The sequence below is a fragment of the Netta rufina genome, assembly GCF_964035555.1.
Source record: "Netta rufina genome assembly, chromosome: 9".
Taxonomy (NCBI): Eukaryota; Metazoa; Chordata; class Aves; order Anseriformes; family Anatidae; genus Netta; species Netta rufina.
The window spans coordinates 7,751,890-7,764,580 of record NC_140132.1 but is presented as its reverse complement, the minus strand read 5'-3'; positions in this window follow the sequence as shown (position 1 = coordinate 7,764,580).

Sequence of the window (12,691 nt, the reverse complement as noted above, 5' to 3'; positions counted from 1 at the left end):
GGGGAATATTTGATTTAATCTTTCACCTTATGGCTTCTTACAGTATACTTTCGTTCGTTGAATCAATATAACAATTCTTGTGTGTGTATTTAATTCTTTTCAAAGTGCTTTTCATACAACTTAAAACTATTAAGTGAAGTGTTGACCAAGATGGGCTATTCAACAGATCTAAGTATGGTAGTTCTTCACTATATTGACTTTCAAAACACTTGTAAAAAAGACATCTTTTTTTTTATTATTTATTTTTTTTATCTCCTTGACTGCCTCCCATTCTGTTCCTCTGATTCCGTTCATCCCTAGTTAAATATTGTGATAAGCAATGCTGTAGTGTCACAAGTTCTTAACTGTACTCATTTTGTCAAATAGATTTGTTGCTGTATCTAATCAGACTAATCATTTGAAGTTGGGTATCCCAAATACAGATGGCACTTGTCATTCTTACTAGTTATTAGAAAAGCAGACACTTTGTATACCCTACTGCTACTTTCCTGTATTTATTGTATGACGACTAAAATGAAGTGAATATTAAAACTATGGTGGTGTCTTCTAGCATTCATTCCCCCATCTGATGGATAGCAGACAAGAGTAAGTGAAGTGAGAGAGATTAGATTCTACTTAAAGATTGATCTCTTGCTTATTGCTTTTTGACTTTAGTAGATTCTTTACTCATTGAAATGTGAACACAAAAATACTATGTGTGTGTGTTTGTTTATGTAACTGCTGCCTATCAACTTTATCAACTTTTATGGCCATTATCAACTTTAAAGTATTTAATGATCCACGACATTTTTATAGACTTTAACGTGCATGTCGTTGTGTCGTCCCCCCCCCCCCCCCCCCCAAGCCCTGGCTTCTGAAATAGAGACTAAGAAACTGGTAGCTTTTAATTCTTAAAAGGTAAGCTCTGCTTGTCATATCTGAAGGAGAAGTGAAAAGGGAATGTAGATGTATCACAAAAGCTTACAAACCCAAATAAAGTAATGAATGTTTTCTTCACTTTTCTGATGTTTTTTTGTTTTGTTTTTTTTTTCTCCTTACACCTGGTTTTGTGAAATACAATAAAAATTTGAGTGTAGCTGGAGAACATCACTCTGTCTGGTCTATGCTGTGTTGCAAAATAGCAGTACTTATTTGGGTTGAATCTCTTAGTTATAAGTGGAACTTCCAAAATATGAGTTGGTGGAACAAATTTTAAGTCTGTGAGATCTCACTCATGGTTTTCTCTGTGATGGATATTGGCTTTTTCTACAGTCTGTTCTGGAGTTATTCATGGAAGTTACTAGCTGAGGTAAATATAGCACAATACATTGGTAATAATATTTGAGACAATTCTGAGGTAACTGCTTGGCAATAATATTTGAAGGGCTTTTTTCCCATTTCTTTTTGAAAGCTGCTTTTAAAATTTCTGATCCAGAGTTGAACAGATGGCATTTGCCATTGTTGTCAATCTTAGTAAAAAAAAAATAAAAAAATAAATGATTTTTTAAGATCTTGGTTAACAGAACTTTAAATTCATGTTGAGAAATAAAACCGAGAGACATTTTAACTAATGTGATATATGCTGAGCTGCATATAAGTCTGCATTATGACAGCAGCCTACAAATCCAACTAAGGTGGATTCATACACTGTAGAGTAGGTGGCATAAATGGAAAAAGGCATTGGATACTGTGGTTTGCTTCCATCTCTTTCTTCCTCAAAAACAGTGTAAACAGTACAGATGCATAAAATGTAAAGACAAAGTACAATTATTATGCTTTGCTGAAGTTAAATGTGCAAGGTGAGACAATTAGTTCTTGTGACTAATTTGAAGGATAATAGTTCAAGGCTTGTTTTGGGAAGCTGGTTTTTTTTTTTTTTTTTTTTCCTTTTTCTTTTTTCCCCCTCTCTCCTCTGCAGTAATTATATAACTGTAGTCTTTGTAGGATCTGCAGACTACTTTCAAAGACTGACAAAAAAAAGCCTGTTTTCAGCAGGCTTATATTACCATTCAGCTGTCCATCTCTAAATTTGTAGAGACTAACAATTCAAAAGTATTGGAGCCACTTCTGAAGATTAACAAAAATAACTGAAGGAATACTTCTGGTGGAAACAGCATGGCCTCAAAAAGTGTCAACTTGTTCATTGATTATTTTACTTTTTAATAGTAGAACATATTTTGCTCAGTATGAATCTCTTATTTTAGAACTTGAATTTTCTCTGTGTAAGTCTGAATATAAAATATTTCAAGATGCTACATGTCGGTCTTAGTAAATAAATAGTGATCACTTCAAGTTGCAAATTTAAATTATTCTCTGTTTCTCCCAAGTGTTTAAAAATTCTTGAGGGTTTCAATACTCAAAGCCTCCTAAATCCACTGGGTGGTGTTTGTGTTTTCACTAACAGATTGGGCAAGTGCACCTGCAGAATACAGGGATAACATTTCAGGCAGCCTAAGTCAGCAGTGCAGCTTTAAACAAGATAAGGCTGTGTACTGTTAAGGATATGAATGGATATACATTTTTTTTTCTATTATTATTATTTATTATTTTTATGTATTTGTCAGAAGCTTCTGAAAACTTGCTCTGTGTAATTTGTCTTGGTTCTGGACTGAGCATTTGCCAAGACATCTGATCAGATGATTAGACAGATACGGAGCTTTTAGGTGCATATGTATTCCTTTTCTTATGAAACTTGCTTCAAAAGATATCAAACCCCACTGTATTCTGAGCAGTTGAGCTAAAACAGTGGTGGCATGTTTCATTAGGCAATAGAAACAGAATCTGGGGCTGCCGCTGGTTGCATTTCTGCAGTTTGCAGATCCTGTGCTTAACACCCCATTTCATCCCTTGACTAGCTTTGTTTTCTGATCAGTTGGCCACATACCAGATGCATTAGGACACAGGTGGCATATGTGTGATCAACTTCTATAATGTTACAAATACCTCTTTCCGGCTCTTTTGTTTTTCAAAGGATACTTTCCCTCAAACACAGCTATGCTGCAGTACCAGTGTCTCATTGTGCACCTTTCCTTTCTGCACAGGAGCATCTTTTGGCATGCAAAGTGCCTGCTGGCTAAAGGAGCAAGGAGGAAAATGTGATGTCCATGTGTGTGCCTGTGGTCTGTGTTAGCGTCTGCAGAACACGTCACTGGCTTGTGGGGGAGTTAGGACACTTACAGTATGCACACAAGTGTTTAGTGAGGGAAGACTGATGTCATGAAGATAAACAATGGATAGTACCAAGGATGAAAGATTAAATTGTGCAGTTTTCTGAGAAGCTGAGTTGATTGTGCAACTAAAAGTTGCCTTTATTTGGGAACTACTGTCTTGGAATGATCCTGAAAAGGGCAATTGCATCATGACTTCAGTGGAATATTTACTTATTTTCTAGCACCAAAATTAAGCTCCAGAAAATGAAAGCTTGCATCTTTAGTTTCCTAGTGCCAAAGGGCATATATTCCTTAGGATGTAGTGAAATTTACTAGGAGACAAATTCTGAAACGCAGCAATAGCTGCTTGAAGTTTTTTTTGAATGTGCGGTAAGAGCTAGACCCACGTATAGTTGAACTTAACCTACTTTGGAAATATTTGAAACTGAACAATATAAAGGCTTCTGTATAGAGTAAGCCTGTGCATGAGGAACTCTTTCACAATAGCTATTCCAAATACATCTTTGTTGACCTGTTATCATTTTGAAATACCTTCTATGAAGAGATTTCTATTGGAGAGGATTCTTGAAATTTTGAGTTCATCCTTGCAAAATGTTTCTTGGATATCTTTTTACAGATTTGTCTGTCCTGGTTCTTTTAGGCTGACTCCACGTTAGAGACCTAACTAGTATTCCATGTAAGTAATTATGCTGATATAAATTATAATCATCGTGGAATACATTTTTGACCTTTTAACTTCTCTGCTGCAATGAGTGTAATGACCATGTTGAACAAGAGAGGAAAGGGTAGGCCAAATATTGTACAGGGGAGCCAAATCATCTGGGACCTGGAGAAAGCTGGCTATAATCCATGTAAAAGGAGCTGTTTGCTGTCTTTTCGTGTGTATAATGTACAGTCATCGATCTTGGCTATTGTTGCATGCCCAGGAGGAGAAATTTCATGACTGGAAAGGGGGGAAAGGAAATGCATGCTAGGAATATTTAGTGGAACAACTTCAGTGGGCTGCTAATTGTGAGTTGTTTTGTATTGTTGCTGTATGGCACTACCACCTGTGCAAGAAGTCCCTTATGTAGGGAGCAAGGTGACAGGAGCATGTAGGGCATTGTTTTCTACTTAGGAATGCTCTGAGGGTGGCTTCAGTCCTTCAGGTGGAAGGCACTACGTGTGCTTGCCATGGTGCACGTCTCAGAACAGCAGTTGGACCAACCTTGGGAGGATAATGAGTTCCCTTATAGTCCTCATAAACATCGATCGGTCAAATTCCCCAAGAGCTGCTGGGTCAGGTGTTTACACCAGTATTTTCTCGTAAAAGGTGTTTGATGGAGAGTGGGCATGGTCACTGAGCTGCAGGAAGGGAGCGGAGTTGTCTGCCTCTGTGTCTGAACAGGTTCTGTGAAGAACGTGACCCTGGAAACTTGCTGCTCTGTTCCCTGTTTATCTCAAGAGACTTTTGGATTGGGAGAGTTTCAATGCAATATGTATTTTGGATCAAGGCGGGGGGAGGTGGTGGAAATAGTGTTTGTTTTCCTCTTGGAAGTGGAAAGTATTATTCTCGTGGTACTTAGGTGTTACATTAGTTCCCCCTGAAATCAGTGGATCTTTCTACTAACTAGAGGATCAGCCCCTGCGTGCAGAGATCTGTTAACGTGCAAGTTTGCATATATACATTCAGAATGCCAATACATGTAGAAGGAGAAATTGTGTTGTTAGCCACACTTCATAGCCTTTACAGAAAACAATGTTCCACATGCTGTGTGGCCTGAAATAGGAATATAGTAGGTGGTATGTCTAAAAACCCAGCAAACCATGTGGGATTATGATCCTTTGCATTTGCCAAAGTGGTGGAGAGGATTTACCAGTAATATTTGCTGTATGTCTAGGTGTGTGTATGAAGTGAAACCTCTGTAGGAGAAGTAAAACATCTGACTGCTTCTGGAGGTGAACGTCTTCAATTAACGCTGTGGACTTCAGCTGAACAGGAGAGAAATAAAGAATACTTTTAATGGGGTTAGTTTATAATAAGGTCTCATCAGCTCCTGACTGCAGTGTCTTAGGGTCAATTTAATGTTGCTTATGGATTGCTATGTACATTATGTTAAGCATGTAATTGCTTATGTTAACTTCCACATATCAGTGAAAATAGCATGGAAAGGTAAAGTTTGGTGTTGTGCTTCTGCTTCTATTGAAATCGTGCCCTGAGTGCCTGTGCGAGTTACGAGCTGGCAGCCCGAGCAGCTGTTATTCTCTCCTTATAGAACAAGTGTGAAACAGCTAAGGACTCGTGGCCCATCTTGTCTATTCCAGTGTTTGTAGCAGGAATTAGATTCAGGTTTCCCTGTTTTGGTGTTCAGCTTGTGCTTCAGAGTGTGCCAGTCAAAAGGGGGAAGCATTCCTGCGTCTCATCAGATACCTCTGTACGACTGGCAGAATTTTCACTTGTTACTTGGTTCCTTCTCCTTTAGAGGAGGTGCGAACAGATACTTTGTCAAGTTTTCGTTAAGGGTGTTAACTTTGGAATGAGATAATACTGTTGAATAAGTGCTTTATTTACATAACAAACCGCTAGAATGCAGTATTGATTGCTATTCACGAGTACCAACATTCACTGAAAAGCAGGAAAGCTAATTAAAAAACATAATTGGCTGTATTCACCTTTCTCTAGTTAATGTTTCTCTTTGCAGTCAGACTGTGAAGGTGCGTTTTGTCTTCACTTTTCAAGAAGAACCTGCCTTGTGCACAGCCAAGGGAGCTTCAGGGCTTCTTTCTGTGCCCTGTTCCCACAGACAGTTAGGGTAGGTGCCTGAAGTCTCCTGGGGCTGGCTTATACCCTCCTTGTAAAGCAGGTCGGTGTGATGCGAGAGCTTTTGTGTATTTCATGCCCTCTTAAGATTAAAGAGAAATCTGAATTTTACAACTTTAGGGGAAAAAAAAAAAAAAAAATTGACTTTTAATTATTATCTTCATTGTAAATCTGCATATAAACCATGCATTTGACAACTTGGTCAGCTGAAACACCAGTGTGTTATGTCTTGTTGCCAGTAATGTGTTAGAAAGCCTTGTTGTTTCATCAGTTCCAGCCACCCTTTGGTTTAGCAAATGCATTGTAATTGCAAGGAAAATAGGCCATAGTGATATTGCTCTTTGGGACGAAGGTTGTTGGAGGGTGGGAGAAGTGTACCAGAAAGCATTGCTTTATGTCTGTCCTAGTCTCAAATGTTTCCCATGTTTCTGCAAAAGAGCACTGTGTGAGACAGCCTACCTAGACTTTGTGCTCTTACCTTGTTCTTAAGATGCCTGTAGCCTAACCAGGCTATCAGTTGAATTGCCAACTCCTTTCAGGCAGCAATAGAATCCCTTTTTATTGAGGGGGAAAAAAAAAAAAAAAGGCAATAAAGTATTTTGCACAAGAGTTGTCACTTCTAACTCATCCCAGTGGACTTTTGAGTGTATCCCAGAAAAAGTAAATTGTGCTGTGAAACAGTGGGCAAAGGCATTAAGACTGGGATTTATGCAAAAGCTTTTTATTATTGTGTTATTAAGACTAGAAGGGCAGTTCATGGTTTGATCCACATGGTGAGAACAAGATGCTTGCTGTTTGTCTGATGGACAACATTGGTTTCTCAGCATGGTATCCCCTTCTGAAGAGATGATGGATTTAAAAAAAGATCACTGATGCATCTGAACTTAGCTGATAAGAGGACAAAACTCACTCTATGCATTTTGTGCATTTTTGTTGTAACTCAAAACCTCTCATACAAAATATTGTGCCAGCAACTGAGGGAAGTTACCGAGTCCAAGGCTTAGGTTTGTTTCAGGTGTGTATATTGCTGATGAGAATTTAAATGCATTTGCTAAGTCTTTTATAAAAATTCTACTCTAAAAAGGATTTTCATCATGTTAGCTCTTTTTGAAATACATTTGGAAGAGTGACTCATGAAAATGTTTGCCATTTTAAGTTGACTACTTGAAATAAGATGCAGTATGCTTTGAGAGTGCAAATAAATTTATTGCAAAAACATTGTGTATTATTAGTACATATCCTGTATTTATGTATGTACATACCTTGCATGTCCTGAATATAAGAAATCCCTGTATATGGAGTTCAACAGTGTTGTTCCATTTTGAAGTAGATCTGGCAGATTCACAGAGCACTGGCCCAATTTAGCTTTTGAAAAATGTTTTTGTAAAAGACAGTGATGGCTTTGATAGCTTGTTAATACTTCATTTGAAATTCTTGCAGGCAAGGCATGTAAATATTTTGAAGTGCAGACAATCCAGATATGTCTAATGTATTAATGACTTGGTGAAAAGACCTTCCTTCTTAATTTGTTATACAGTATTTGTGATTTGTTCTATAATCAAAGGGCTCTTGGGATCAATATGCATCAGACTCTAATCCCTTTAATTATGGCTTCAAACACATTTGCAACTTTTTTTCCTCATTGAAATCAGTGGGGTGTCTTGTGAATGAAGTTGAAAGTAAAGGGATCAAAACTGGGCCTTCAGTCTTAAAGATCTTCTGCGGGGTGAGACTGGGCTCCATGGCGGTAAGCTCTGGATTTTTTGGGGGGTGGTATAAACCTGTCTTAACAAGCTGGCTTTGAATCACAAGTTGCCTCAAAATGGGGTGCCAGAAAGGAAGAAGGCTCTAGCTGTAGGGAAAAGACATCACTCAGGAAAGATCACGGGGTCCCTGCTCGTTGTGCTTCCTACTTGGTCCTGCTGCTTCTGTGTGGTTCCATGGGCAGGATTTTGCTTTGCTGCTTGCTCTTAGTGAGAGACGTGATGCAGTTTGTTTTAAATTCTGCACTTTTTAAGAGATGAGTGATGTTCTCTGAATATCGGCCTGTCACCTGCTCTGTGCTGCCAGGCTGTTTCTCTGGATGTTTACACTTTTTGCAGCCAGTGGAGTGAGGAATGAGAGGTGTGCAGGGAAAGCAAGCAACGCCTGCTTTCTTGTATAGAGCCACAACATGCACTTCTCCTGACTCCTTCAGTTCTTGTGAGTAGGCAAAATGGTCCCTAAATTCTATCGTAAACCAACTGGGTGCTCGTGGTATAATGAATATGTTCATTCTCAATTCTGCTGTTAAAGTAAATGGGGGGGGGGGGAGAGAAAGAAAAATAAAAAAAACTTGCTTTATAGTGTAGTGTGATGCAAAATGGTTTATTTTCCACTAAAATTTATAGAGAACAGCTTCCACAGCCCAAATGCTTATCCCAAAAGGTTTAGTTAGTTTGCAGGTACTCCAACTAGTATGTTCTTTGTTTATTTCCACACTTTCTGTTGCTGGCTTACAACCTGCCCTTAATGATGCACTTTGGAGACTTTCCCTTTCAAGTGAGATAAATCAAATAGCATTTCTAAACATGGATGTGAAAACTGGGTCTTTTAGTCCCAGACTCCAGTTCTTCCCACCCTTTCCATTGGGATTTTGTACTATTACTGAGAAACCAATTGGGATTTTTTCTCTTTGGGTTGGTTTGTGTTTGTTTTGGTGACTCATCTCTGTTTCAGGTAACATCTAAGGAATTCTTTTCCTTTTGCATTATGTTTTTTGAAACTGGTAGGGATAAGTTTGTTTATGTTGATTACCTCAAGAAGAGAGTGCTCATACTGCCTTACATCCTTCTACATCCCTCTTCTGGAGTAGAGAGCGTGCCAGCTCTGTGCACAGCACTTGGGTGGTTAACAGTACCACTTGCAGCATTCCTGCGATGGTTTTCAGAGCCTGTTCTTTGGAGGCTGGTGAAGGCTCTGTGCTCGGGTTGAAAGGTATGTTTGCTGCCTTTGTTACAGCATTTGAGCAGCATCCTGGCTTGTTCTCCAGGTGGATCCAAAGGATGAAAGCTGCTCCTGGAGCACTTTTGCAGCTTCTCTATCACACGACTGGGAATGCTCTAACTCTGTGTTCAGCAAAGAAAAAGGCCTCTGTCAGCTTGCTCATATAGTGTCATAGCAACCAATGAATAATGAAACAGGTTATGTGCACTCTGGTTATGAACAGAACAGGGTATGGAAGAGTAATAATTAGGGGAATAAACAGAGCAGTCCTGAGTGAGTGACTTCACAGCCCCTGGTAGTAGAGCATTTGGCACGGTATTTTTTTCTGCAGTTTTCCATGTTTTCTCCTGTGCAGTTTATTTCATAAGGACAGGATGATTTTTCAGTATTACAAAACTCTGAGAAATGTGTTCTTCTGTTAGTTTTGCTCAAATACAGTATTTACACTTTCTTTTTTAAACCAAGTTGCAATATTAGTGCACGTTTCAAAAATCATTTAAATATAGTAAAAAAAAAAAAATAAATCACTGTTAGTCATTTGCAAGTTATTCTCATGATATGCATCTGGTTAACACATTGACTTTTGTATATTTTATCATTAGAATGTCACAAATATGCTAGCCTTCATCTAACACAGCAGGGTCCCAACTGGTCATGGGGGCATCGCGTTGTTCCTCTGGTACAAACGTGCAGTTTGCCATGCAGTGGTCATCCAGTAGTTGGAAATTGGCGTTCAGAGCTTTAAGAACCTCTTTATTCTTAGGGTTTTGCTAGCATTGCTATTGCTCCAATTTATGGTGAAGTTTTTCTTCTTGCAGAAGTAAAGAAGCCGAAGAAAACAGGAATGGCAGAAAAGCTTGCAGACTGAAACCTGATTTCCAGTCAAAACGCTCAGTTCTTATCTCTGTTTTCCATTTGTGAAGGTTTTCTGAGTGTAGCATTTCTAGATGGTGTAAAATGTGGATGTTATTCCTAATAATTATGAATTTATAGATAAGAATTGTTTTTGAAGGGGGGAGAGGGGGGACCCTAACCATCAGCCCCGACACAACCCTACATTGTAATACAGATGCTGCTTACATTTGCATTTCAAATTCTGTGATTCTGTGATTCATGTATTTACATGTAATAACAATGAGACTTTTGGCCTTGGTGCTGAATGAAATATAGTATTCTTTCATATTTTTTTTTTTTGACTGGGGAAAGTTAAGGATGTGTTTGTGTTGTCTTCTCTAAGATTCAGTATGAATTAATGCTTTATAAAAATAGAAGTCTTGCGAAGGACTGCATGTTGTAACTATTATTATTGACTTCTCACACTAATAGAATGACGTTCATCTTTTTTCTTAGCTGGTCTCTGGAGATTCTGCAGGTCACACAGTACTATAATAAAACCAAACAAAGGCACGTTATTTGTTAAACTACACACGATGAATCAAAAATGAGGCCTGAAATGACTCTTTGGTCTCTTATTTTACTGCTTTTTAAAAATATCATGAAACATTAATGTGGGAAAAGCAATGCGTAGCAGAAACTACTGCTCAGATGGAAGTATTGTGTTGCTCTATCATGAGTAGCTTACACATAAAACATTGCAAATAATTTACTTGATAGCATTGCTATTCAAAAATATGGACCAGGATAATGTCACCATCCTTTTTTTCTTCCTTTATATCCCTTTGTCAAATCAAGTATGGCAGGTAGTATTCCAGGTGGATAAAAGAGGGATCTAAGAAAACTTGCAAGCTATTCTTAAAAATAACTTCCTAAATTATTTTTTGTTTATAAAGTACAGGGGGCAGTAATATAGCCCTGGGTGGAAAAAGGAGGAATTCCTTCGTAACTGAGAAGAGGGCACAGAATGAAATTAAGATAAAGCGTTATTTTAGCTTTCATAAGAATAAAATCAAGTCAATGCATATTTTTATTAACCTGGAAGTGTTTTTTTCCCATCCTGTCTTTTCCGTCTTCTCAAAATGCATTTATATATTTTATTTTGAAAATAAATCTTCCTAATGTAGCCTTTTTTATTTTTATTTTTTCTGTGCGAGGAGATCTACACTCTTGCTTTTTTTTTTTTTTTTTTTTTTTTTGTCATCTGGTGCAAGCCTGTGAACAGACCAGTTTTTCCCCTTAAATTAATATCACTGATTGCCCTTTTCGTAGTCGTCTTTGCTACTTAATGTGCGGTGTTTTGTATAGCATGAAATTAGATAATAAATATGGCTGTGATTCTGTTTGGCTTATGTAGGGAATTTATTCTGCACATTTTAATATCAACACAATATTTTTAGCTCCATGTAGACAGTCATTCCCCAAACAAAATGCTGTTGGGTTTAGCTTTTGTTAAATAAGAACGAGCAGAACTAAACAAAACCCCAAATTAACTCTGCAGTACTTTGTGGTATTATAAATACAATCAAGATTTGTAGTAGTTTAACCAGTGGGACAATACCACATTTGAAAGGTCTTTCCTAGGTATGTCTTTTTATAGATTATTTGATGGGTTGTGGTATTTCCAACTTGTCTCTATCAAGTATAGTCACAGTTCAAATCACTTTTCAAGTGAAGTTCTAAATTGTAATGAAACATCCAAAAGTAAACAAAACTGAACAGAGTATATAAATAAAAAGATGCTGTTTCAATTTCCAATCATTTGCCTGTAGCTTCCCCATTCACTTTAGGACCTGAAAGGCATGCCAGTTTTGATTAAATTGGTTATCGTGTGTGCTTTATTATAGTGGGCAAAGAAGTGTTACTGTTGAGTGAATTAGTCATTTGCACAAGTATGGAATAGCAAATTCTCTCAAAGATTTACAGGGTCTAGTAGCAGGCTGGAATTGATTCATTCTCAAGCAACACCACTAGATAATAAGGCAGTAGTGATATTCAATGGCAATTGAATGTTTAATCAACAAAGCTTCCCTTCTGAGGATTTTCGTATAAATTCAGTGGGAAGTCTATTGCCCTTAAGTATAAATGGTCTCTTGGAGATATGAATCAAAGAACTTATTTAATCTATGGGGGAGAGATATATTTTCCTATTTACAATAATCAATATTTTTTTTACTGGTTCCGATGTCCTTTTTTTCTGCTTCAGGCAGTTGTAGCTGCACAGTAAGGAACTGCAGGATTTTACACTGGTCTTGTTCAAACTCTATGAATAAACAGTTATGTCATTGAAGAACGTGGGTCGATGTTTAATCTCCTTGTGGTCACTCATAGCTATTTCTTGATAAGATACCTGATAAGTTCATTTTCAGTAACTGGTTTTCTGTGCCAGTGTCCATGTTGCAACATTATTAAGGCAAAATATGCTAAAACCACAGACTTGCATTTGGAGTCGAGAATGCTTTCAAACTTTATGGGACAGCTTTTCTAAAAGCAAGCTTTGCTATGAACCTTTTCTTATTGTTGTCCTTATTTTATGATGGCAATAGGTGGTTGCCAGCCCTGGGGGCAGTCTGAACTCCGTGATCTAGTCATCATCAACTTATTTTAGTGCGTTGGATGCAGTCAGCCTTATCTTAGCATATTATAACAATATTACTATGTTTCCGTGGCACATCTTACAGGATATCTTTTCTGTTTATTCTTTTAGCTGTGTAAATATACTTGCTACAATGCATACCCAGTAAGGGATCTTTCTTTGCTCCTTTCACATAACTCTTAAAATATTGCCTGAAACATTTTGCACTTCATGAGAATGTAGATTGTCAATATGAGATGTTCTTTAAGGGTCAAATAAATGTATTTC